This window comes from Hemiscyllium ocellatum, chromosome 19, assembly GCF_020745735.1.
Source record: "Hemiscyllium ocellatum isolate sHemOce1 chromosome 19, sHemOce1.pat.X.cur, whole genome shotgun sequence".
Taxonomy (NCBI): Eukaryota; Metazoa; Chordata; class Chondrichthyes; order Orectolobiformes; family Hemiscylliidae; genus Hemiscyllium; species Hemiscyllium ocellatum.
Window position 1 is genome coordinate 55,143,295 of NC_083419.1, and position 26,822 is coordinate 55,170,116.

General features: G+C 40.7%; 1 protein-coding gene across 5 annotated transcripts in view; it reads right to left on the minus strand.

Moving 5' to 3' along the window:
* pot1 (protection of telomeres 1 homolog) overlaps positions 1–22,776 on the minus strand; it is a 326,410-nt gene extending 303,634 nt beyond the window's left edge. For 3 of the 5 annotated variants that reach the window (XM_060839486.1, XM_060839482.1, XM_060839487.1), the window contains exon 1: positions 22,053–22,356. The gene's annotated coding sequence lies outside the window, so the exon portion shown is untranslated. Of the gene's footprint in view, positions 1–22,052; positions 22,357–22,730 lie in introns of those variants that run through there. The other 2 variants (XM_060839484.1, XM_060839485.1) reach the window with 2 other exon arrangements.
* Positions 22,777–26,822: the final 4,046 nt, after the last annotated feature.

The following is a 26,822-nucleotide window of genomic DNA, read 5'->3' on the forward strand; positions in this document are numbered from 1 at the left end:
GGCAGCGGGTCCTTGTGTTCTGAAAGCCGTCAGGCACGGATTCAGCGACAAAGACTGGAACTTGAGTACTTTCTAAAAATATTTTTTATTCTTTTCTGGACTTTGAGTAATTCGAGTACTTTTTAAAACTGTGTATTCCTATGTTAGACCTTTTTTTTGACTGTTTCAATTCTGTAACAGTCATTTAAAGCATCTGTCCCTCGGAACCCACTAAGATGACGGCAAAGCAGCAACATTACAACTTTTCACCGCACTCATTTGAGTGCACATTGACAATAAAGGCTATTCCATTCTATGCACAGACTGCATCCTTGTAGATTTCTGTCTCCGAGATACGAATCCAGCATGATCCCAGTTCTTGTTCAAACAATCCCCAACACCTCTGAATTCTGATAAGGCCGATATAATTTATGATGGACATTTTGGATTTGCATTTTAAAACAAAGGCAGATGGATTTGGTCAGTTCATTGAAGGTACTTTTTTGTAAAAGGTAGGTCAGAACAACATTTGGACCAGTGTTTGAAATACATCATTTCTTCCAAGGAAGGGAACTTCAGTAATGTGCCATGTTGAGCATGTGATATTCACAGATGGAACATTTATACTGCTGAGTCTATGACAGGCAGAGAAAATAGCTCCAGGCTACTAACAGATCCGGGCCACTAACTTAGTCTTGACTTCGGAGCAGAAGGCTCCAAGTTTCAGTTCGGGGAATCAGTCACCCTGGCAGAAGTGGTTTTGATTTGTGAAATATTCAGGGTGAGAGACTACAGCAAGCTCTGTGTTAACTGGCACCTTATGAATTAGCATTGTCCATACACCAGCAAAAATTGTATGCATAAAATATGCAAAGTTACTCTGTCCAATTATTATAGTCTTTAATTAATGTATCTCAAACTAAATATACTTGCTGTTCAATCAAAGGGCCACATGAAATATCAACAGTTGATTCAATTTCCCATCAAATACCGTGATCTACTGCGATGAATCAGTAGGCAATTGAGAACGCAAGTGAAAAGGCTCCTGGCTTCCAAGTTTTATTGAAGGCAAAGTTGCATTATTATTTAAGTGATGCTGTAAATAAAGTATGAGAGATGTGTATACTCTCTGTATGATGTTTCTGTTACTCAGTGCGTGTTTTCACATTGATTATGTGGATCTCTTGATCAGCCAGCACACTCCTGATCCCACAGGTGCCAGTTAATAAAAGGTTTGCTGCATTTGAGGCTTGAAAGCTATTCAAACTGAAAACAAGTTTCTGCCATCAGAATTGCAAAAAAGAAAACTTCGCACTACAGACATTGGAAGACGTTGCAAAACCATTTCAGCAACACAAGTACAATTGCAAAAAATCTGTTACAAAGAAATTGAAGAATTCAGATAGGGGTGAGGTTTGTCTGGATTTGAGAAGTGGTAAAGGACAATGCTAGTAAACAGATCAAACGTTCTGCTCTTTCAAAACTGTTGTGTGTTATATAAGTAGCTTTGCATTTCGTATAATAAACTTATATTCTCTTGGTAGACAGCATTGCAGCCTCATGTGTATATGTTCAGTGACAAACCACCAAAGTAATCATCATCATAGAATCAGTGTGGAAGCAGGCTGTTCTGCCCATCGAGTCCACACCGACCCTCCGAAGAGCATTCCACCTAAACCCACCCTCATACCCTGTAACCCTGCCTTTCCCATGGCTAATCCACCTCGCCTGGACACTGTCGGTAATTTAACACGGCCAATCCACCTAACTTGCATATATTCGGACTGTGGGAGGAAACTCACACTGACACAGGGAGAATGTGCATACTCCACACAACTCCATCAACTGCAAAATTTAAATGACAAACCGGCTTTCATTTTGGGATCTGGCCAGTCCAGTATTAGCCTCACCACCTGAGACTAAAACAATATCTTTAACATTATCAACTCATTAACATGGGCATAAAAGTACCATCTGAAAGATGGCATCTCATACACTGAAGTATTAGTGTCACATTTCTACTGGAAACTCGTGAAGAATGCTGAAAGGATTTGGAAAAAAATTAAATTCAATTGTTGAACTTTTGAAGCAAATTATACTCTAAGGTTTTACTTTTCAAGGCAGAATGTGGTGAGCATGCTAAAGAATTAAGGAATTCATTTCCACAAAGATTGAACTCAAGAAATAATTCTCTCTACAGTTGCTGCCAGAGCTGCTGAGTTTCTCCAGCAATTTTCTGGGCTTTGTTTTTTTATTCCAGATCTCCAGCATCCACTGATCTTTGTTTTATTTTACAAGAAACAATTCAGTATCTATCTTGGATGCCATGGATAAACGCCTCAGTCCCAATGTGTGATTAGATTACTTACAGTGTGGAAACAGGCCCTTCGGCCCAACAAGTCCACACCGACCCGCCGAAACGCAACCCACCCATACCCCTACATATACCCCTTACCTAACTCTACAGGCAATTTAGCATGGCCAATTCACCTGACCCGCACATCTTTGGACTGTGGGAGGAAACCGGAGCACCCGGAGGAAACCCACGCAGACACGGGGAGAACGTGCAAACTCCACACAGTCAGTCGCCTGAGGCGGGAATTGAACCCAGGTCCCTGGCGCTGTGAGGCAGCAGTGCTAACCACTGTGCCACCGTGCCGCCCAACCACTGTGCCACCGTGCCGCCCAACCACTGTGTCACCGTGCTGCCCGTGTGGTGTAGTGCCTGGTCCTAACTGTTCAGGCAGGAGTTATCTTGTCTCTTCACTCAGTATCTGAACACAGGAAAGTAAATAGGGGTATAAATGCACACCAAAAGACAAAGTTAAAAGAACATTGCCTTGGATGGCTCTTACCAGATTCAGAAGGTCAGAATGTAAGAGAGAGAAGCTCCAAGTTATTTTGTTTAAGCCAAGGAAGTTGACTTACCGGCCCAGAGAAACACAGCACAATTGTTATTTTTGTACTATGACCAAATTTATCGCACTAACTGAATTAAATGAGTCAATTTATAACTGCAACACTTCACTAATTTCCAATCCAAAGCAAAATATCTTCACAATTTATATCTGGTCTTGTCTTACCAAGTTCTCTCATTTTGCCTTTGAGAATACTGGACATGTGTGGTAAACACTAAAGACATCAAGCTCCAATGACAAGAGGAGCATATTATTAATCTCTGGGTCATGTTACTAGCTAATTAAACATTGGATAGTACAAACAAGAAGAGACCATGTCCGTATTTGGTACAAAGCACAAAATTGTTGGGAAAAATTCTTGAAAAAAACCAACATTAGTGGGCGGCACGGTGGCACAGTGGTTAGCACTGCTGCCTCACAGCACCAGAGACCTGGGTTCAATTCCCGCCTCAGGCGACTGACTGTGTGGAGTTTGCACGTTCTCCCCGTGTCTGCGTGGGTTTGGTTTCCTCCGGTTTCCTCCCACAGTCCAAAGATGTGCGGGTCAGGTGAATTGGCCATGCTAAATTGCCCGTAGTGTTAGATAAGGGGTAAATTTAGGGGTATGGGTGGGTTGCACTTTGGCGGGTCGGTGTGGACTTGTTGGGCCGAAGGGCCTGTTTCCACACTGTAAGTAATCTAATCTAATCCAATCTAAGAAAAAAACATTCAATGTTTTGTAATTCTGCAGCAGCAGTGTTTCCTCTGCTTTATCTCTCACCCTGGATGCAGAGCAGATTAAATAACTGGTTTAAAATCTTATAATCTGACCTCAACTAATTGTGCATATCCCCTCCAGATTATCCTTGACCTGTCGTGAAGCAGTACTTCTTTGCATTGGTCACAGAAGTACAGACAATGTGCACTGGTGATCTTATCAGAGAAAGCCTCAGAAACCAAACATGATTAAAGTGGTTCAGACTTTGCCACTTTGTTCCTTCATCGTATTCACACCTGTATGCAGTCTCCTGGCCCACAGTTTTCTCCACAACTGTCTGCCCTGCAATCTATTCTCCAATGACTTTCCACAATTTACCAGCATCATCTAAATTACCAATCCAAAGACAATACCAGTCAAGTCGCCATGGTTTTGACCAAACCATAGGGCTGCTCTCTCAGTAGAGGGAGACGAATGCTGGTGATTTAACCTGAGGGCCATCATACCTCAGGCCAGGAGGAGAAAGTGAAGACTGCACATGCTGGAGATCAGAGTTGAGACTGTGGTGCTGGAAAAGCACAGCAGGTCAGGCAGCATCCGAGGAGCAGGAGAATCGACGTTTCAGGCATTAGCCCTTCATCAGGGCTGATTCACCATTCCTGATGAAGGGCTTATGCCCGAAACATCGATTCTCCTCCGTATTTGGCACAAAGCACAAAATTGTTGGGAAAAATTCTTGAAAAAAACATTAGTGGGCGGCACGGTGGCACAGTGGTTAGCACTGCTGCCTCACAGTACCAGTAGACCTGGGTTCAATTCCCGCCTCAGGCGACTGACTGTGTGGAGTTTGCACGTTCTTCTTGTGTCTGCGTGGGTTTGGTTTCCTCCCACAGTCCCAGGCAAGAGGAGAGATATTGAGAAGGAGCGTCCTTAGTGGTAACCTCAGCCGATGTGGGGTTGAACTCAGGCTGTTGGCATCACACTGCTTCACAAATATCACTAGCTCCCGGATTTTTACTTGAAACCTTTCCTCCATAACATTGCCTACAAGTTTGTTTCCTGTTAGGACGTGTCTCCTGAGCCTCTGCCTTTTCCTAATTAGGCTCAGCATTGTTCATTCACTCTCGGCAGCATTTCATATTACTTTGTCTGTTCAGTGGATCCTTTCTGTTCTCCTCCAGAGCCATATTTCAAAGCTATCAGAACATAGAACATTACAGCACAGTACAGGCCCTTCGGCCCTCAAGCAAGTTGTTCTCCTCTTTCCCCAAGACCAAACTCCCATCCATATGCAACAAAACTTGCTACTTGCAATCTCACAAAACATTATAGAGTCGGGTGGATACTTGACGATCAGGAATGTTAAACATATCCCAGCCTTCTCTACCTGATGGGTTTTTGGACTCAGGACCCAACAGAGCTGTTCTAAGGTATCTCACCAAGATACTGCAGACTTTCAAGAAATTGAAAGCATATATCAAATGTCCATCATGGAACCCATATAGAGCTTCTAATGCAGTCTTGCCCCAGGTATAATTCTAGTTACCAACCAGTATATTGTTCCCAAGATATGACTAATGTATCTACTGTCACAATGTATAGTTTAGTCATCAGCCAGCTTACTGGGACGAACTGTATATTAAGTTGACAATGTTTTGTAATTGTATCTGAAGAATCACAGATTTAAAATTAATGAAGTGCTCAGAGTTCTTGGCGATTTTTTGCACAACAGCAGAGTGTTGACCACAGAATTGCGGCAACTCAGACAGCAGTAACAGGTCCTCCCAATGCAAAAGGCTTGGATCACAGAACACAGCTAAAAAACTACAAATGCCACTCTCAACTCACCCAGCCTCTTAAGATACATTGTCTCATGCTTTCAGTTTTTACTCAAATTTGTAGCAGTTTAACCTAACTTTCATTCTAGCGATAAAACTATCAGAAACAGAACGAGGCTTAAGTTTTCATTTCTCTATTTCCCTGGGTCTCAATTAGATCAAAACGAAAACAATGGAAGTGATCTATTCAAGTGAGAAAGTGAGTTATAAAATTCCTTTGTCGACAAAACAGCATTCGGAAACAAATCTCACCTGCTGTAATTCTCTCAGTTCCCAGAGTATCAATTATATAACTTTAAAAATAACCTTCAATATCATCACATTTAAATAATAACGGCAACTTTCTCACCAACAGCTGGCTCTTTACCTACAATTAATTTACACACATTCTCCAGACAAATTTAAAATAATCTGCAGCTAAAATTATCACTTTATTTCATATCTCCAGGCAGGCATTCAGTAGGAGGCCAAAAATTCTATCTGCAATCCTATTTACTTGACTTCCAACCAAATTATTGTTTTCTCTTAAAGCTACAGGCAGAAAATAAAAAGAAATTTTATGAGGATTATTAGCACACATCTACACTTACATGGAGCTTTAAGTCACATGGCTTGGAAAGGGTGGACGCTAGGAAATTTTTTCCGTTAGGGGAAGTGACTAGGACCCGTTGACAGAGTCTTAAAATTAGAGGGGGTCAATTCAGAACAGAAATGCAGAGACATTTCTTCAGCCAGAGAGTGGTGGGTCTATGGAATTCATTGCCGCAGAGTGCAGTGAAGGCCGGGACGCTGAATGTCTTGAAGGTAGAGATTGATAGATTCTTGATGTCTTGAGGAATTAAGGGCTACGGGGAGAATGCGGGTAAGTGGAGTCGAACTGCCCATCAGCCATGATTGAATGGCGGAGTGGACTCGATGGGCCGAATGGCCTTACTTCCACTCCTATGTCTTATGGTCTTATGGAACCCACAACAGTAATGGGCTGGGAGCTGTAATTGTTTTCTTTGATTCCAAAGGCTAGGGTACTTGACATTTGGTGGCAAGTCCCACTGACTCTGCTTCAAGGCCACTTTTACACTTGAGCTTCTGTGCCAGTGGTCATTTGGGACGCTGCATCCCCGATTGGTCCAGCACAGCCACATTTCCCAGTGAGACCTTAAGCTCCACATCACCATCCAAAAGCAGCCTATTGCCTGCCTTATGCAGCAGATCAATACAGAGGGGAGTCTTCAGACATCATGAAGCACTATTGTTCCCCACACCTGCCTCTCAACATTTCTGCTATATACCCAAGAAACAGATGCAATAGAATCCAGTGTCTACACTGATGAGATTACAAATCAACACAACTCTCAAGAGTCTAGATTAGAACGGTGTTGGAAAAGCACAGCAGGTCAGGCAGCATCCGAGGAGCAGGGAAATTGACGTTTCGGGCAAAAGCCCTTCATCAGGAATTGAGCTCTCACGAGAACCAGTGTCTTCACTGGTGAGCTTACAGATCAACACAGCTCTCATGGGAACCACTCTGTTCAGCATGTTCTAGCCTCTCAAAGACAGCAACGTGCACACTCTTGTTCAGAAAAGGCGAACTTTGGAAACTGCATTAAGGTCCGCTCAAATGGACGATGTCACACAGTGTTGGGGTGGTGAAAGCAGGAGAAATGTTCTGGATTTCCAAAGGACAAGTGTGTCATTTATGTTTCCAATTGTCTTCGTTACAAGATCTAACTAGTTAATGCAATTTGTTCCCAATTGCTATCATGCAATAAACAACAATTCTGGTCTCCTTCTTATCGGAAGGATGTTATGAAACTTGAAAGGGTTCAGAAAAGATTTACAAGGATGTTGCCAGGGTTGGAAGATTTGAGCTACAGGGAGAGGCTGAATAGGCTGGAGCTGTGTTCCCTGGAGCGGAGGCTGTGGGGTGACCTTATAGAGGTTTATAAAATCATGAGGGGCATGGATAGGATAAATAGACAAAGTATTTTCCCTGGGGTGGGAGAGGCCAGAGCTAGAGAGCATAGGTTTAGGGTGAGAGGAGAAAGATATAAAAGAGACCTAAGGGGCAACCTTTTCATGCAGAGGGTGATACATGTATGGAATGAGTTGCCAGAGGAAGTGGTGGAGGCCAGTACAATTGCAACATTTAAAGAGGCATTTGGATGGGTATATGAATAGGAAGGGTTTGGAGGGATATGGGTCAGTTGTTGGCAGGTTGGACTAGATTGGGTTGGGATATCTGGTCAGCATGGATGAGTTGGACCGAAAGGTCTGTTTCCATGCTGTACATCTCTATGAATCTATGACCAAGAGCTTCTACACAGTAAGATTTGTTAATGGTTACTCCTCTACCACTGTAAACCAAATAGGTCTTGGAAGGAAAGAGGAACAGTGGCAATATCTTTCGAAATACTAATGCCAAATGGTGATCAGTGATGAGCTCTAAATTCACTTGATCTTCTGCAAATGTCTTCCTGGGTACACTGGATTTTTGATGCTTAGCATCACAAGTGGCAATATTGAAAAAGTCCAATACTCGCAGGAGAAAACACTTGCTGAAAACCAGGAGAGTTTATTGCATTAAAAACTTGACTGCTTTCAGGACGACTCACACAGACAGTCCACAACCATAAGCACTTGAACAAGTGGTCTGCAGGAACCCACAGAGACACAGCATGCCATTTTAAAGCCTTTACTTCAGATATGGTGAGAATCTAAGCAGAAATACTGCGGACTTGTAACAACTTAAAAAACAGTCAGAATTAGGCAAGGAAGGATCTGTAAGAGCTCTCCCACGTCATAGATTTGGCGAGGAAGAAAACATGTCAGTGCTCCGTGAATAAAGTTAAAAAGCCCTGCTGGGCAAAGAGAAGATGAGTAGTGGAAAAATCAGGCTGAGAAGGATGGAAGTAAAAATAAGGAGCACGTACAGCTCTCAACAAGTGTTAACTCCACAATGAGTGGACACACGAGGCATGACTACAGTGGGGAAATCAAGAACTGTGAAACTATTTCATACGGAGGTCAATACACTGGGAACATCACAAAGCAGATTTAAGTTAACAAGACAGAGAGTATAGAAACTCAAGCAGACAGAGCCTGATAGTCAGAGAACTTTCGGGCTGTAATACAAGGTGGAGTTCCATAATCTCAGCTGCGGATCTGATAAGAAGAATTGAATGAAGACAGGAGACTTGAAACTTTGGTTGGGAAACGTAAGGAAAAGCACAAGCATTATGTATTAGGCAGAGAAAAGTATGAAATCAGACTTCCTGGTCATGAGAAGGCAGAAGACCCATGTAACTGCAAAAAAAAATTTAAAAACAGACTACAGCATTTGATAGACTTAAAAGCTTTAAATAGGAAGTGCTACTCCTTCGTCTTCACCTTTCAGCGATCTGAAAGCTTGTAAATTCAAATAAACCTGTTGGACTATAACCTGATATCGTCTGACTTCTGACTTTGTCCCCGCCAGTCCAACACTGGCACCTCCACATCACCGTCTTTAAGTAGAAGAGAATGAGCATTTTATACTACATAGATTAAAGTCTTCAAAACAAGGAAATAGAATGATGTTTTATATTTACAGTAATCAAAAAAACTCTTTCAGGTAAAGAGATTACAGCAGCATTGAGATACTGCAGAATTTAAAAGCTTTAAAGTAAAAATTTTTTAAAATCACATTTGAAAGTTATTGCTGGAGAAAACATATTACCTACAAGATTTAACATCAGACTTTGGTAAACTAAAACAGAGGGACACAAGATTGGACTTTTCTCAGAGAAAAAAGATCTTCAGATATAAAATTACTTCAAACTTAATTACTAAATCTCAGGCTAAACAAATACATATACTACTGTCTTCAACAGGACCTCTGTCTGATGTTGTAAATCACCAAAACATTATCATATTATACTTTTGAAGAGGTTAACCAGCTTCTGACAATTACTTCAATCTCATAACAAATAAAATTCTTAAAAGTGCAAGATTTATTGAGAGTTCAACATCCAAGGAAATCCATAAATTCATTAGTAATCTCAACAGGATAGTGTAAAACTGTGACCCTGAAATCACAAAACAAGACTGACAAAATTATTTAACAATAAAAACAAAGAACTGCGGATGCTGGAAATCTGAAACAAACTAAATTCCTAAAGAAGCTCAGAAGGTCTGGCAGTATCTGTGGACAGAAAGCACAGTTAATGGGTTGGGTATAGTGACAATCTTTCAGATTGTGGTTGGGAAAACTTAAAAAAAGGTCTTGAGAGGAGTAACTGGACTCTAAACATTGCTGGCAGACTTGCTGAGTTTCTCCATCAATTGCTTAAGACAAAATCATTTTTTGGAAACACTAAGGAGTCTTTGTCGGATTTAATGCAGTCCAAAGAAGATTGAACTTTGGCAAAAGCTATTCAGATTGTGATGGAAGCAGAAACCTGGTAGAATTTGATTTGATTTATTGTTGTCACATGTATCTAAGTGCAGTGAGCAGTTTTGTTTTGTGTGCAGTACAGGCAGATCACAGGCATTTAGACAGAGTAAAGTATACAAGGTGACAGCTGCACAGGAGTGCACAAAAACAAGGTCAACATTAAATTTAAAATTACTAAGGAGAATTGAAGTTTAAAAGTGTGGATTTGACCTAAGAAATAAGAATAAGATCTGCTGTAGTGAGCTCGCAAAGAGTCACTTGGTGTTGGCACCACCTTGGAGAAAAATCTGGAGAGGACAAGCTTATCAAAAGGAGAGCAACAGTGCTTCATAAAGATCACCACTCTCAAGATAAATGCAACAAACCAACATAAGGAGTAGGCCAAACAGCATACCAAGAGAAACAAAATAAGCTTCCAAAGCATAAGCAATATCCAGTTATTATGAAAAAAATGCTTTATCTGTAAAACTATAGGTCACTGCCAGAGGACATGCAGAAGTAAAACACAGTTTCAGACTAGGGAAAAAAGTCAAATGTTTACAAAGATGTGATAGAACTGCCATCATCAAAAGAGATGCCCAATACATTTCTAGGGGAAATTGGTGCTCCAACTGACTTGAGTTTGACAGGAGCTGTTTACATCATTGGACATTATTTTTAAGCTGGATACAGGTGCAAGTGTCACTGTTTTCTCAGATCAAAAACCAGGCTCAGGGAACCAAACATTTTACCTGAGAATGGTAAACTGGTCCAGGTGACATAACTTTCAAGGTTAAAAGATATATTATAAGAAACTCTGCAATACAATCAGCATAAGAGCATTGGGAATGTATATGTGATCTCAATGTTGAGTATTCATTTTTCAGCATCCACACCTGTCTAGATCTTAGCATCTTTGAGAAGGCAAGTATTCAAGTATTTCCAAGAGACAGCAAACAGGTCAAGAGAAACTATGTTTTACCAAGTCTATTCAAGGACAAAGAAGTGAGAGAATAACTGGAACAAAACCAATTGCTGGCAAAAACTCAGTAGGTCTGGCAGCATCTATGGGAAGAAAGCAGTGTTAACGTTTCAAGTCCAGTGACTCTTCTTCAGACCAGAATAACTGGTTCACCAACAAATTGTTGTCAGGGGCAAGTGGTAGAAGTTTCTTTGGATTTCTTAGACTTATAGCAGAGCCCAAAAGAAAAAACGATCTATTGAGATGACCTATATTAGTTTAGGGGAATTGTTTAATGCTGTCAACAAAGAAGGAAATCTGTGCACATCAAGGAAAGTCAGAAATATTTTCTATTTCTATCATTGCTGAAGAATCTTCAGGTGACAGAAAACAGCAGAATGTGAGCAGAAGCAAATAATGCCAACAGAAATGAGCATTATGACCCTTTGAGCTCATTAAGGTATCGTGAATTGAAGAAATTCAGACACAAAACCATTTGCAGAACAAATCACTCCAACAGATTTAAATGTGTTGCCTCATTAGCTGACATCAAAAGCTCAAGAGAAATAATTCATTTTTTGTCTTCCAAAGCAACATTATCTTACTGTCACTGAAACTTCTAAGTTAAGGAGCTACTCCCCAGTACCAAGACTGAGGGTTGAAAGGTGACTGGTAGAATAGCAAGAGGGCAAATGAGGATATCCAATCTAATCAGGCTGAAGTAAAGAATTTCCGTTCTTCAACACAGCTAATTTAGAATATTACACAAAATGGAGAATAGCTACATACAATTATGAAAGCCATGCAAACATCCACAGATACTGCACACAGACACACTGAACCTACCTGGTTCAGAAATTGAGGATATTGCAAAGAAGAAAGTTCTTGTTTTCACGTGTCCATTCAAATATAAGCATTTTTCTTTATTTTTAAATTTGATAAAATGTTTTAATTCCTATAAAGTTGCCTCTCTGGAACTGAAAATTTACTTCATTTTGTTTTATTGTTCATTTTAAAACATTAATAATATATCTCTTTGACTGCCTTTTATCTCCATCAATCCTATCTATTTTTCCCTCTCTTTATTTTAGTTTCTGAGCAATATTTAATTGGATTAAATAACCCAACTCCAAGTGATTCTTTAATCTGACTATCTGAGTGATCATATTGCTAACACTGTTCACACTGTTGATAACTCCCACGTTCACTGTAGTGGAGCCACACTGAAGCAAGAACCTGATAACACTAAGTTGTCATGCGAAATCCCACAGAATATTTCAAGTGGCTCTACGAATGATGAGTGCCTTTGCTGCTGACCATAAAATCAATGCATTATCTGCGCAAGTACATTGAATTTCTCCAATTACAAGTGGAAAATAAGGATCATTAATGCTGGATAAACAACTTGAGTATAATGGTGCACGCCAGGATTATTGTGTAACAGCCAGCAGTTTGAGGCAAGGAGGGGATACCCCTGTGAGGTGTAAAACACAAGACTCAGCTTTTTGAAAATGACAGCTACCCTTCCAACTCTTCGCACATTTCAAGAAATTGCTGTACTTGCACATTAACTGGCAATTAAGCTCAAACCAGAACACCACGTTACAGACGGCACGTTATGGAGCTCTATTACTGAAGAGATTCACATTTCTACAATAACAATCAACCACTCCAGTCAGAAAGCAGAAGGTAAACTGCAAACTTTCACTATTAGAAGTAGTAATTGAGATTTTTTAAAAAAGTTTAATCTTGTTTTCTTAATTTTCAAATTTGAATCCTGGTTTTTTCCCCCCACTTTCTTGTCTCATTTTCTCTCTTGATTAGCCTTCCTTTCCATTCTTTTATTTTGCTTTCTGTACCCAACTTGACACATTGACCCTCTTTCCTTCTCCATAATTCTTTCATTTTCTTTTCAATCCTCCAATCTCAGTGAGTGTGGGAGACAGCCCGTTGATTCAGATGTTCACATCAATATTCAATGTCCATTGCCCTCCCTGAATCACGATCACTGCTCCTGGTAAACTGCCCATGGTAGTTAAGATGGGATTGTGGCAACCTTCTGCACAATCTCTGTCTCACTCAGTCACACAAAAAGAATGTCGCAAAGTGCCACATATCAAAAAAGATAGTTGCATACAACAGAAATTTTACAGCCAAAATCAGCTTAACTGTAGCGCACTTCCAGCAATTCACTTCAACACGTGTGGAATGAACCTCTGAGGAAGTGGTGGATGTTACAATGTTTAAAACATTGTTGGGTAAAAACATGAAGGAAAAGGTTGGGAGGGATATGGACCAGGAGCAGGCAGGTGCGACTAGTCTAGTTTGGGATTACGTTCAGCATGGACTGGTTGGACCAAAGGGTCTGTTTCCGTGCCGTATGACTATATAATAGGTTGATTGAAAAATTAAGGGCATAACTGAACCAAAGGGAAAAACAAGCAAAACAAGAGCAAACAACATGGCCTGTCAAGCTTCTACCACCATTCAATGCAATTTTTGGCTGATCTTTGTCTTTAATTCCATGTTCCCACCTGTTCTCAATATCCCTTCAATCCCTGAGACGTCTGAACTACTTTCTCAGCCTTAAGTTATTCAATGATCTACAATGCATTGAGGAAACAATTCTAAATGACTCTCAATCACTCAAATGAAGAAATTTCTCAGCTCAATCATAAATAATTTGCAGCTTATACTTATACTGAGCCTGATACACTAGACTTCCGAATCAAAGGAAACTTCTCTGTGCCTAACTTGCTAAGGTGTTTCAGAATCTTATTCGTATCAATATTCCTTGCTTCATTTTTCTCAAAAGCAAAGTTTTTGGGCTCAATTTACTCCGTTTCTCATCATAAGGCATATCCTTCAACCCAGGTGTATAGCCTTCCTAAAACATGGAGACCAGAATAGCACATAGTATTTCAGATGTAATTTTACCATAGCCCTATACAATTATAGCAAGACTTCTCTTCCCATAAACTAGTTCTCTGGCAATCAAGGCCAATATGTAACATGCCTCTCTGACACCCTGCTCTGAAAACCTTCAGCCGATGCTTAAAATGACTCATTACCTTTTTAGAGCTATAGTGATTTGCAAAGTTCCTCAGATACGCACGCAGAGGAAAAGCTAAATTCACCATCAAAAACCAAGTGTTCCTAACAGACTCAAGTTACAATAACAAAGAAGAATGGAAGGGAACACCAAAATTTAGACGGATTTACAATCTATTCCAATTAACGTGTCACTTCTTTGGCACAAAACAAACTAATTATCCAATACCTAATTAGCCAACGTGGTTACAAAGAAGTTTAAACCATCCAATCATTTGATTGGACTCACTTCAAGAGAAGACAGCACCTACATGTCATGCTCAGAGTTCAGATGGAAAATTTTTTTTAAAAAAAGCTTTTTACTAATTCAGATTTCCTCCAAGAATCATTCATGCTTGCTAAACTTCCATGAGTCACAGGACTTGAATCTGAATGAGTGTTATGAGCACTTTGGTTGTTCACCAGGCGTAACGAAGTGTAGATACCATTCTGCTATAAAAATGGTGGACAGAATTTGAAGAAACAATTCAAAAGGTTCAACAAAAAGTAGAGGAGAGAGTGAGGACTGGAGAGCAGATGCTGGAGATTAGAGTCAAGATTAGAGTGGTGCTGGAAAAGCACAGCAGGTCAGGGCAGCATCTGAGGAGAATCACTACTGAGAAGAAGCAGACTCTACCACAGCCATATCTCCTTCCTCAGAGTTCTCCTCCTCTCTCTACAAGGATCTCTGTGAGTCTCTCTCTCTCACTGCAGACCCCAGGTCATCTCCTCTGCCCTAAAACTCTTCAGCCACATCCTGAAGCAGACTCGCACCATAGCCAATCTCCTTCCTCAGCCTTCAACACCTCCCCCAGCCCCACCCCACCCCTTCCCATTTTTCTCTCCAACCCCCTTGGCTCACAAGCCTCATTCCTGATGAAGGGCTTTTGTTCGAAACGTCAAATCTCCTGCCCCTCGGATGCTGCCTGACCTGCTGTGCTTTTCCAGCACCACACTCACGACTCAATAAAAGTACAGTGCATAGAATAACTCAGAGAGAAAGATCCAAATAATGGCTTTCTAAGGAGGCTAAGGATACCATTAATTTGGAGGACTGCAGTATTTTCACAAGCAATTAATGAATGCTAAAAGTTAATTAAAAAGAATAAACCAGCCGTGCAATGTAACAGAAAAATCAAAGAGTGAGGAAATGAGACATTGAACAGAGTTTGTCGCTGTCTTCACTGTAGCAGGTATAAATTACACAATAGAAATAGAAGATGATATAAGACGAATAAGAGTGAGAAAAGTGAGAAATAAATATCAGCAGAGCCACTCGAGGCTCTAGGAACTAAAATCTAATAAATCCAGAGGATCCTGAAAGAAACAGTTGCAGAGGTGATGGATGCACAGGCTATGATCTTACAAAATTCCCTCGATTCTACAATGTCCAGCCGACTGGAAGGGGTGAATGAGAAAACAAGAAAAATACACACCAAGTAAGTCTGACCCCAGTCATTAAGGAAGTGCTAGAATCTATTATTAAGGAAATCCTAACAACGCACTTACAAAACCATAGCATGAAATCAATGTGGATTTATGTAAGGAAAATAGTATTTGAAAAAACTCAGCCTCTAACTAGTATAATAAATAAATAGGAACCAGTAGATGTAGAACATTTGGATTTCCAAAATACATTCAATAAGTTGCCATACAAAACATTAATACATCAGATAATAGCTTATGGAACTGGGAGTCATATTTAGCATGGATAGAGGATTAAATAACTGCCAGGATGCGCAGAATAGTTTAGGGTGTAGGTTTGCTCGCAGTCCGCAGATTCCTCAAGAAGAAACCATGACAAGCAGTAACCCTAACCACCTTACCATACATCAAAGAAGTTTCAGAAATGACAGCCAGACTACTAAGACCCCTCGGAATCCTAGTAGCACACAAACCCACCAACACCCTCAAACAAAAACTAACAAACTTAAAAGACCCAGTACATCCCATGGACAAAATCAACTTCGTCTACAAAATTCCATGCAAGGACGCCACAAACACTACATAGGACAAACAGGAAGAAAGTTAGCCACCAGGATACACGAACACCAGCTAGCCACAAAAAGACACGACCCTCTCTCCCTCGTAGCCCTACACACGGAGGAAAAAAAAAGCACCATTGCGACTGGGACAACACTTCTATCCTGAGACAGGCTAAGCAAAGGCATACCAGAGAACTCCTCGAGGCCTGGCACTCCAATCACAATGCCACAAACAAACACATAGATCTAGATACCATCCATCAACCCCTCAGAAAATGAACAGGAAATGACATCACCACAAACCCCAGGAATCCCATCCAGGAAAAAGATATAAATAGAAAGCAGGAGACAACAGCTTCGCTTCACTTGGAGGTCGCCACTGATGATGTTACCTAGCCAGGTAATGAAACGTCTGGATATCAAACCTACAGCTCAGTGAGCAAACCTACACCCTAAACCTCAACCTGAGCTACAAACCTTCACAAACCTTGCAGAATAGTGGATAAAAATGTTTATTCCATTTGGCAGACTATGATTATTACAATGCTGCAATGATCAATGCTAGAATCTCAGTTATTTACAAGTTGTATGCATGCCTTTTAGACAAATGATCCCAAGAGTAACGTAGCTTGCTTTGCTGACATTGGAAAGCTAGATGGGAATGTAAGCTATGAGGAGGACGCATAGTTTCATAATAATAGGAGTAGGCTGTTTGGTCCATCAAGCCTGTTCCACCATTCTTTAAGATCATGGCTGATCTATCCATCATCCCAGCTCCTCCTACCTGCCTTATCCCCATAACCCTCAATTCCCCTACCATGCAAAAACACATCCAACTGTGTCTTGAATGTATTTAATGAAGCTACCTCTACTGCTTCCTTGGGCAGAGAATTCCATAGATTCACTATTCTCTGGGAAAAGCATTCCTCCTCATCTCTGTCCTAAATCTACTCCCCTTTATCTTGAAGCCATGTCCTCTAGTCCTAGTCTTACCCACCAGCAGAAACGGCTTGCCTGCCTCTATCTTATCTATCCCTTTTGTAATTTTACACGTTTCTATAAGATCCCCTCTCATTCTTCTAAATTCTAGCGAGTACAGTCCCAGATAGCTGAACCACTCCTCATCGGTTAACCCTCTCACCTCCAGAATCAATCTGGTGAATCTCCTCTGCATCGTCTCCAAGCAAGTATATCCTTCCTCAAGTAAGGAGACCACAACTGCGCACGATACTCCAGATCCGGCCTCGCCAACACCCTATACAATTGCAGCAGAACCTCCCTGCTCTTAAATTCAATCCCTCTAGCAATGAAGCCGATTAGATTAGATTAGTTTCCCTACTGTGTGGAAACAGGCCCTTCGGCTGAACCAGTCCACACTGACCCTCGGAAGAGTAACCCACCCAGACCCACTTCCCTCTGACTAATGCACCTAGCACTATGGGCAATTGAGCATGACCAATTCACCTGACCCGCATATCTGTGTGACTGTGGGAGGCAGCCGGAGCACCCAGAGGAAACCCACGCAGACACAGGGAGAATGCGCAAACTCCACACAAATGCCCAAGGCTGGAATCGAAACTAGGACCCTGGTGCTGTGAGGCAGCAATGCTAACCATTGAACCACTGTGCCGCCACGATATTTAGTTTAAAATCAGTTATAGTCAACAGGTTTATTTGGAAGCACTAGCTTTCGGAGTATTGCTCTTCATCAGGTGTTATTTAGTTTACTTTCCTGATTACCTGTTGCAACGTTTAGCAATTCATGTACGAGCACTACAGCATACTGCAAAATTTTACCATTTAAATAATATTTTGACCTATTGCTTTTACTTCCGAAGTGGATAACCTCACATTAACCAACATGGTACTCCATTGGCCAGACCCTTGCCCACTCACTTAGCCTATTCGAGTCTGCCTACAGACGCTCCACATCCTCTAAACAGACACAAGGAGGCTTCAAAGAAATATAGACAGGTTAAAATGAGTGGGTTAACAACATGGCACGAGGAGAATAATGAGGGGAAGTCTGAAGTTATTCACTTTGATTTTCAAAGTAGAAATGCAGCATTTTTTTAAAAGCACAAAATGTCAATGTTTCTAAAAGGAAAGCATACTCGTACAACAAACATTAAAGTTAATGTGCAGAGACAGGCAAAAAAGTGGGAAAACAAATTGAAATATTGTGGGACCAGACTACGAGAATAAAGAAGTTTGCACTATTGCACATAACGTTGGTGAAGCCACACCTGGGACACTGTCTCCACATTTACTTGCATGTTCCATACTTGTACTCAAGGCAGTAAATGAAAAATATAATAGATTAGTCCTCAGGATGAGGGGCGTCTCCTAGGATGAGAGGCTGAGCAAATTGGATCTATAGTCTCTACCATTCAGAAGAATGCAGGTTAATCTCATTGAAACATTCATGAAGGGAATGAAGAGCTTTGTCTTAGGCACAGTGAGTCTAAAACAAGCAGGCAGATTTTCAGGATAACAGGATGTTCATTTAGGACTGGGATTAGGAGTAATTTCTTCACCCCAAGGGAGGTAGTTTTTTTTTTAATTAATTTTCTACCTGAGGGTACCGGATGCACCATGCTTGAATAGATACAAGGCTGAGATAGAAAGATTTTGAGCCCTCAGGGCATCACAGGATATGGGGCACAGGTAGAAAGGTGGAGTTGAAGCCCGAGATCATTCATGATCAGGGGATATACGGTTTTCTCTTGCTCCAAATTCCTTCTTCTTGAAATCATCAACATACACTAACTTTCTTTAATTTATTTACAGGACACAGACACCGCTAGCCAGGTCAACATTTCTTACCCATCCAATTATCCTGAGAAGGTGGTGCTGAGCCACCATCTGTTGCAACTGGAAAAGGTTTGATATAACTGAGCATTCCCAGTCCAGGACAGACAGCAGCCAAGTGTCAATTACTTCAGTATATTATCAAAATCATAGTGATTATACCAGAGGTTTCCTTTCTTACTAGGCATGAGTGAATTAGTTCTTCTTTTGACTGACAGTTTAACCTTCACTTTTACTGATGCCAGCTTTTTATATCTTTAGAACGGATTTCAAATTCTGGAATTGCAATTCAGAGATTTAAACTCATGTTTTCTACATTATTAGTCTGGGTGTATAACCGCAACATGTGTATGTTTCACAATATGCTTTCAAACCGTATATGTTTTCAAATTCCAACTTCCTCACCTCGAGTAACATTCACTACCACCCCTAGTATCTCAGCTATTGTCTTTTAACCATTTCTATTCAATATAATTTACATAAATTGTATTTGGAGAAAGCATCTTAAGATAAATTTGAAATGAAAGAATCTTTAAATCATGTTGTCGGATTCCCGTTGTAATTCACACAGTTTGACTTTATCACACATTTACCATTCCACTTTAGTAAAATTATTGGGAGAATGATGCAACAATATTATCATTTCATATTTATCAACTACCCCACCGACACCTTCTACCCTTTCATCGTTGCAAAATAAAGTAATAGTTGAAGGTGTAATGATAAATGTTGTTTCTCAATATTTCATGCCACTCATCACTGCACAGTTAATCATGTAAGTGGTATGAGTATCCAGAAAGTGATCTATTTGAACAGCTTGTTTCTCATCAATACAGGTATTTCTTTACCAAAAATATTTTTTAAATAGTCAGATTGCATGCTGTAGACATCTTATTTGAATTATTATAGATGCTGCAACTGAACTTAGATCTCAGTTGTGATAAGCTTATTAGAATAGTTCACTCAAATCTAAATCAAGTCTTCGTTTTACATCTTCCACCTAGCAATACTGAGATATAAGTTTAGAGTGATGCTGGAAAAGCACAGCAGGTCAGGCAGCATCTAAGGAGCAGGAAATTCGATGTTTCAGGCAAAAGCTCTTCATCAGGAATGAGGAAGGGCTTTTCTCAGAATCGTCAATTTTCCTGCTCCTCATATGCTGCCTGACCTGCTGTGCTTTTCCAGCATCACTCTAATCTTGACTCTGATCTCCAGCATCTGCAGTCCTCACTTTCGCGCAATACTGAGATGCAACTCCAGTCATCTACAGCTCCATCTCTGCAGAAAATTATCATGTAACATACTTATAACTTATTGTACCCAATTGACCCAGCTATTTCTCTCTGTACATGAAGTAATTAAGTGGCAATAACTTAAAATTTTGGCAAGTTATGAAGCAAAACAATCACAACGTACTTTGAGATCAAATTAGCAAAAGTGGAATTTCTAAGCTGGCCATTTGTTGAGATTCTGAAATATTAAAAAGGTTCATCAATCCTGATTTGTAATTATTTAAAACTAGCAAATGTGCAAGGTCTTTTAAATAAAATTCCTTCCACTTCTTCATTAACCACAATGAACAATGCATTGTCCAGCTTCTCCAGTCTGCAAATTACCAGACAACGAACCTTCTTTGTCATGAAATAAACAGACAGAATTTGAGAGACTGGTAATAGATAGTACTCATACCACCACCATGCCTGACCCAGGACAATGTGAATCAAGACTAGAGTGGTGCTGGAAAAGCACAGCAGGTCAGGCAGCATCCGACAAGCAGGAAAATTGACGTTTCGGGCAGGAGCCCTTCATCAGGAGCCCATTCCTGATGAAGGACATTTGCCCGAAATGTTGATTTTCCTGCTCCTCGGATGCTGCCTGACCTGCTGTGCTTTTCCAGCACCACTCTAGTCTTGACTCTAATCTCCAGCAACTGCAGTCCTCACTTTCGCCCAGAACAATGTGAGACAATCTACCTCACACAGATACAAAATGTTCAAGATGATAAGGAGTAAAGGAAAGATGAGTGATTCCCCTGTACGTTTAGAAAATCACATTAGCATTGCAAAAAAAACACATGATACAAAAGTGGTCCACAAAAGCAGAGTCAGAATAGCAGGCCAGTTTTTGAAAACACCACTCAGACCAAAATAAGGAGAAAAGGCTATCCTTGTACAACATTGTTCAAGGAAACAGCAATAAGTGGAAAATAAAAATTATGGGGCCATTTAGCTCATCTAACATAAAGCCAGGAATGAAGACATCAACTTCATATTAACCAGCATCTGAGGAGCAGAAGAATCGACATTTCGGGCATAAGCCTTTCATCAGGAATGATGAATCAATCCTGATGAAGGGTTTACACCCAAAACGTCGATTCTTCTGTTCCTCAGATGCTGCCTGACCTGCTGTGCCTTTCCATCAACACACTCTCGATCTGATCTCCAGCATCTGCAGTCCTCACTTTCTCTATATAAGCCAGGAACGACTAAACTTGTCAGCTGCATCAGGATGAGGATCAGCAGTCTTCCAGGTAGACTTTCTTCAGTGGACTGGGGATAATTTAGGCTGACACAATATAGCATAGGTTGCAGGACACTATTCGACAATAAATTTTCAATTCTTCTGCTTCAAACAAAAAAATGTTGCCAAGTCATGAAGCAAAACATTCACAACTTGCTTTGAGGTCAAATTAGCATTAGTGAAATTTCTAAGCTAGCCATTTGTTCAGAGCCTGAAATATTCAAAGGTTAATCAATACTGAATTGTAATTATTTAAAACTGACAGGTGTGCAAGATTCTTTTAAATAAAACTCCTTCCACTTATTCATTAGTCACAGAAATTTGACGTCTTTAAATGCCAGGAAAGCCAAGTATAACGCTTCTAAAACTCATAAACAGGATAAAAAAAGCTGAGTTACAGAAAAAGGTTCAGGATGACTACTGCTTAATACATCTGCGGAAACTGTAGTTATTACAGCATTGGTAAGTTACCCTGATTAAAGTGATGAGAGTTTTGAAGTAAAGGAGTCTCTTGTATTTGATTATATCAAGGTAAACCCCAGCATGGATCTTACCAATGAACAAAAATGAAATATTCCTGATGTATTTTTAAGTAAATGGCTATCACTTTATTTATTGTTCAATTGTTAGCCACTTTGAGCTGTGGGTCATTTTCTGCTTTATAACCGCTACCAAAATGAGGAAAGCAACCGCGTTGTCGATTTGTTAAGCAAAATCCTGACTCAGAAAGCGTGCACGTTCCTCCCTTCACTATCTTGACTATTAAAACTGATGAGTGCAGAGATACCGGGTCAACTATCCGTGCTGTAGAATAAAGATGAAACAAAAACAAGCAGAGTAACCTCACTCTGGGCTCATGTCCATGTGCTTGCCAAGAACCATCGCTTTCCGCTCTCTCTCTCTCTCTCGGCACGTTTCTTTCCGAATGCGATGTTAATAGGACGCAGATTCCCTCCACTTACAGGGACAGTGCTATCCCTGGGACTTCACTCCCTGTCACAGGGGGAATAACCAGGGCCGCCTTACTGCAGACGCTGGTGTCAGCCAGCGTGGTTCTACGTTAAAGTTTAGCGTGGTGCTGTTTACACATGTCCTGTAGCTCTCTGCCTACACAGAGAGTAACTGCAGCCCGTGTGTGCATTTTACCCGCTGTGTATATAGGTAAAGCTGATCCAGTTTCAGCTGTAATTTCCAAGCACAGTGCATGTTTTGTACTGATTCAATCCTTCCCCTTCCCGAGTCCCTACTGACTGATTAGCACCAATCCCCAGTTAGGACTCAGCGCAGTTAGCCTTGCACTGGATATCCACTAACTTTTTTTCTCTCTCTCTTTGCAAACACTTCCCGTTGCACATATTCCTTTTCGTCATTTGCACAGTATTTTCCCTTTTCCTTTGTGTCTCAGGCTCGTCGGCGAACGCGGGTCTTTAACCAGGCTTCTGGGAAACAATAAAAGCGAAACCGAGAGCTCATCCCCACCCTCCACCCCACACACACTCCTGCAATATTGTGGGACTCACCCGCCTGGGTTCCTGTCTTAAGCAGCCGCTTTCCAAGCGGGGGAGGGAGGGGGGTGGAAAGGGAACCCGGAAGCGATCAGTTCATTCAGAGTCAGACACGTGTTTTTGCAGTAAGAGGAGGGAGCTGAGATGTGAGAGCTGTCTGAAACTGCATGGGAGAGACACAGAGTGTGCTAAATTATTCTGTAGAGTCAGAAGTGCTCTGAATTACTGCACTGGAGAGACACAGAGTGTGCTAAATTATTCTGTAGAGACAGAACTGCTCTGAATTACTGCACTGGAGAGACACAGTGTGCTAAATTATTCTGGAGAGTTGAAACTGCTCTGAATTACTGCACTGGAAAGACACACTGCTAAATTATTCTGTAGAGACAGAAGTGCTCTGAATTACTGCACTGGAGAGACACAGAGTGTGCTAAATTATTCTGTAGAGACAGAACTGCTCTGAATTACTGCACTGGAGAGACACAGTGTGCTAAATTATTCTGGAGAGTTGAAACTGCTCTGAATTACTGCACTGGAAAGACACACTGCTAAATTATTCTGTAGAGACAGAAGTGCTCTGAATTACTGCGCTGGAGACAGCGTGCTAAATGATTATGTAAAGACAGAACTATGATTTACTGCACTGGAGAGGCAGGGAACGTACTAATTGTCTCTGTAAACGGACAGAAAAAATGCTCTGAATTACTACACTGCAGAGACAAACTGTGTTAAAGTACTCTGCAAATGGAGACCCGGAGCTGTACTAGCCTGCAATGCAGTAGGGTGACTGTACAGAGCTCGGATCCTAATGTGCAATGGGGAGACTGACCTATTCTAAACTGAAAGACTATTAAAATAAAACAAAGTGCAGATCTGAAACAAACAAAAACAGAAATTGCTGGAGTAACAGATGGCCTGGCATCATTCATGGAAAAAAAAGGTTAATGTTTTGAGTCCAGTAATCCTTCTTTTCAGAACGGCGTTCTAATGAACGTTAGACTCGGTATTTAAACACTAACCCGTTTCTCTCTTCACAGATGATTCCAGACCTGCTGAGTTTCTCCAACAATTCCTGTTTTTGCTCATGAAGATTGCTTTTCTGTATTTTTGGATTGAGGATCTGGAGGAGAACGGTTTTAAATAATCTTAAGAGCAAGCAACCTGGTACTCATTATAGGTAGTGTTTACACAGTTTACCCTTTATCATTTACACTATACCTCCTGCAAATAATTGACAGGATCTGAAGCAGGGAGGTTCCAAGAAGCCACATTTTGATCAGCAAAGAGATCATCTTCAAGAGTGGTGTTGGAAAAGCACAGCAGGTCAGGCAACATTCAAGGAGCAGGAGAATCAATGTTTTGGGCAAGAACCTTTCATCAGGAATGATGATCATCTGGAATCCTGATGCGATCATCAGGAATGATTGGCCAAAAAGATCATCTTGTCAACCATAGCAGACAGGGACTGCTGAACTGCCTGACTATGTTTTCTCTTTGCCCTGAACACCTGTGTTTCTTTGTGTCTATATGTTTGTGTGAAGATGGTGAGTTTAAAAGGGGGTTTAGAGTTTTAACTAGTAGTTATATGTCAACAGCCAATAATGCAGACCTCACTTTTTACTCTAACCGTAACTAGAGTTAATTTATTTGTGATAAGTGGACATTCTTGTTTGGTACAGACACCTTGTCCATGCTTTCCAGCAATCTGGGTCTAAAAGACAGCTACATTGGGGAAGTCTCCATACTTTAGAGAATCTTTAACCTTTGTGACAACTTAGAATAATGGTGTTTGATTTTTAGCATGCTACCCCAATTAATTATAACACCCTGCCAAGACCTGGTATAGCCTACTCTACAATGAAGAAACAGAGCGCATTTCCAACCTCTTGAGCAGTGGGGAAATTGACAGCAGCTCTGACCAACTGTGCGATAGCTAGACAACTGCTCTGACCTGTGCAATAGGGAGGCAAAGAGCTATTCTAACCTACTTTGCAATGGGAGACATGGAGTTGCGTTAACCTACTCTGTATTGTGGAGATAGAGAGCTACTCTAACTTACTCTGTGCTTGGGAGACAGAGAGCTACTGTAACCTACTCTCTGCTGGGGAGACAGAGAGCTACTGTAACCTACTCTACTGGGGAGACAGAGAGCCACTCTAACCTACTCTGTACTGGGGAGACAGAGAGCTACTGTAACTTACTCTGTATTGTGGAGACAGAGAGCTACTGTAACCTACTTTGTATTGGGGAGACAGAGGGCCACTGTAACCTCCTCTGTATTGAGAGATGGAGAGTTCCATTAAGCTGATCTGAAGTGTTCCAATCAGAAACAGTAGGAAGAGACCCTTTGTAAATTGACCAGTATGAACAGGAGAAATATAAATGGTTGGGTTTTTTTTATCAGTTGCATTGATTCCTGGGCTGTCTTATAAGGAAAGATTGTTTAGCATAATGAAAGGTAATCTCACTGAAATATATACAATTTTCAGTGTGGATGCCGAGAGGCTGCTTTCCTTGATAAGAGAGTCTAGAACTTGAGATCATCTTCTCAAGACGAACACTCAGCCATTTTGCATTGAGATGAGAAGAATTCTTATTCATTGAGAATTGTAAATCACTGGAATATTTTTGCTGAAAGGACAATGGATGTTTAGTCAAATGAATAAAATTGAAGACTAACATTGTTAAGAGTTTTATGCGCTTAGAAATATAGGGACAGGGTGAGGAATTGGCGTCAGTGTTGAAGCTCAGCTGGGATTTTTAATGGGTGCAGGCTTAGAAGGTAAAATGACCTAATCGTGCTCCTATATCTTACATTCTGACTATGAATCATGGAATCTCAGAGCATTTGTGAAGATCATTTGATCCATTATGTCTGTACTGTCACTATAAAATAACTAATCAATTAGATCCACTCCACAGCTCTGCAACTTCTTTTCCTTTTCAGTATCTACCCAAATCTAAAAGCTTGAAATGATCTAGATTTTCCAAGGGTAATGACATGGATAACATTGCTCATGATACCATGGAATAAGTTGGATGGCAACCTCTAGAGTACTCAAATAAAAGCAAAATACTGCAGATGCTAGAAATCTGAAATAAAAACAGAAAGCGCTGGAGAAACGCAGAAGGCCTGACAACATCTTTGGAGACAGAAACAGCCGATGTTCCAAATGCAACACAACTCTTCTTCAGAACTTAAAGGAATGGAAATGGCAGTTGTTATACTGTTGACAGAGGCTGAGGAGGAGTGAGCAGACCAGATAGTAAGTTTGACCAGAGCAAAACACAAAACAGTTGCTAATGGTGATAAGGAAAAAAAAACTTTAAAGTAGGCATAAATTAATAGTTGTGCCCCTCAGTAAAAAAACATACTTATCCTGCCTGTTCAGAATAAAGTAGTGCAGGTACATGCAGAATATGATCAGAAATTATTCCTGTGAAATATTACCTTTAACTCTGAACGTTGAACAAATTTGGAGCCCCAATTTTGCAGAATTTATTAATATTGGAGACTTTAATTTTTTGTGCTTTTCTTATTCAGTCTCGATTAAATGAGATTGAAAACTGTCTTTAATGGCATGTTTATATTGCACTTTCATTAAATGATTATATCCGTTTATATTTTATAGTTGGGGTGGCAAGGTGGCTCAGTGGTTAGCACTGCTCCCTCACAGAACTAGGGACCTAAGTTCAGTTCCAGCCTTGGGTGACTGTCTGTATGGAGTTTACATATTCTCCCTTTATCTACGTGGGTTTCCTCCCAGTGCTCCAGTTTCCTCCCAAAATCAAAACATGTGCAGGTTGGGTGAATTGGCCATGCTAAATTGCGCATTGTGTTCAGGGATGTGTAGGTTAGGTGCATTGGTCAGGGGTGAATGTAGGATAATAGGATAGGGTGACTTACTCTTTTTGAATTGGTGTGAAATAGTTGGGCCAAAGGGTCTGTTTCCACACTGTAAGGATTCTATGATTCTAATTACACTCTGAAAGGTGTTGTGTAAGATGCTAGCTTTGAAAGGATTAATACTGAGGAATGCATTAAGTATCAACAATATGATCATGTCATAGAAACTTGGGCAGGGGGAATAGATTGACCCTATAGGA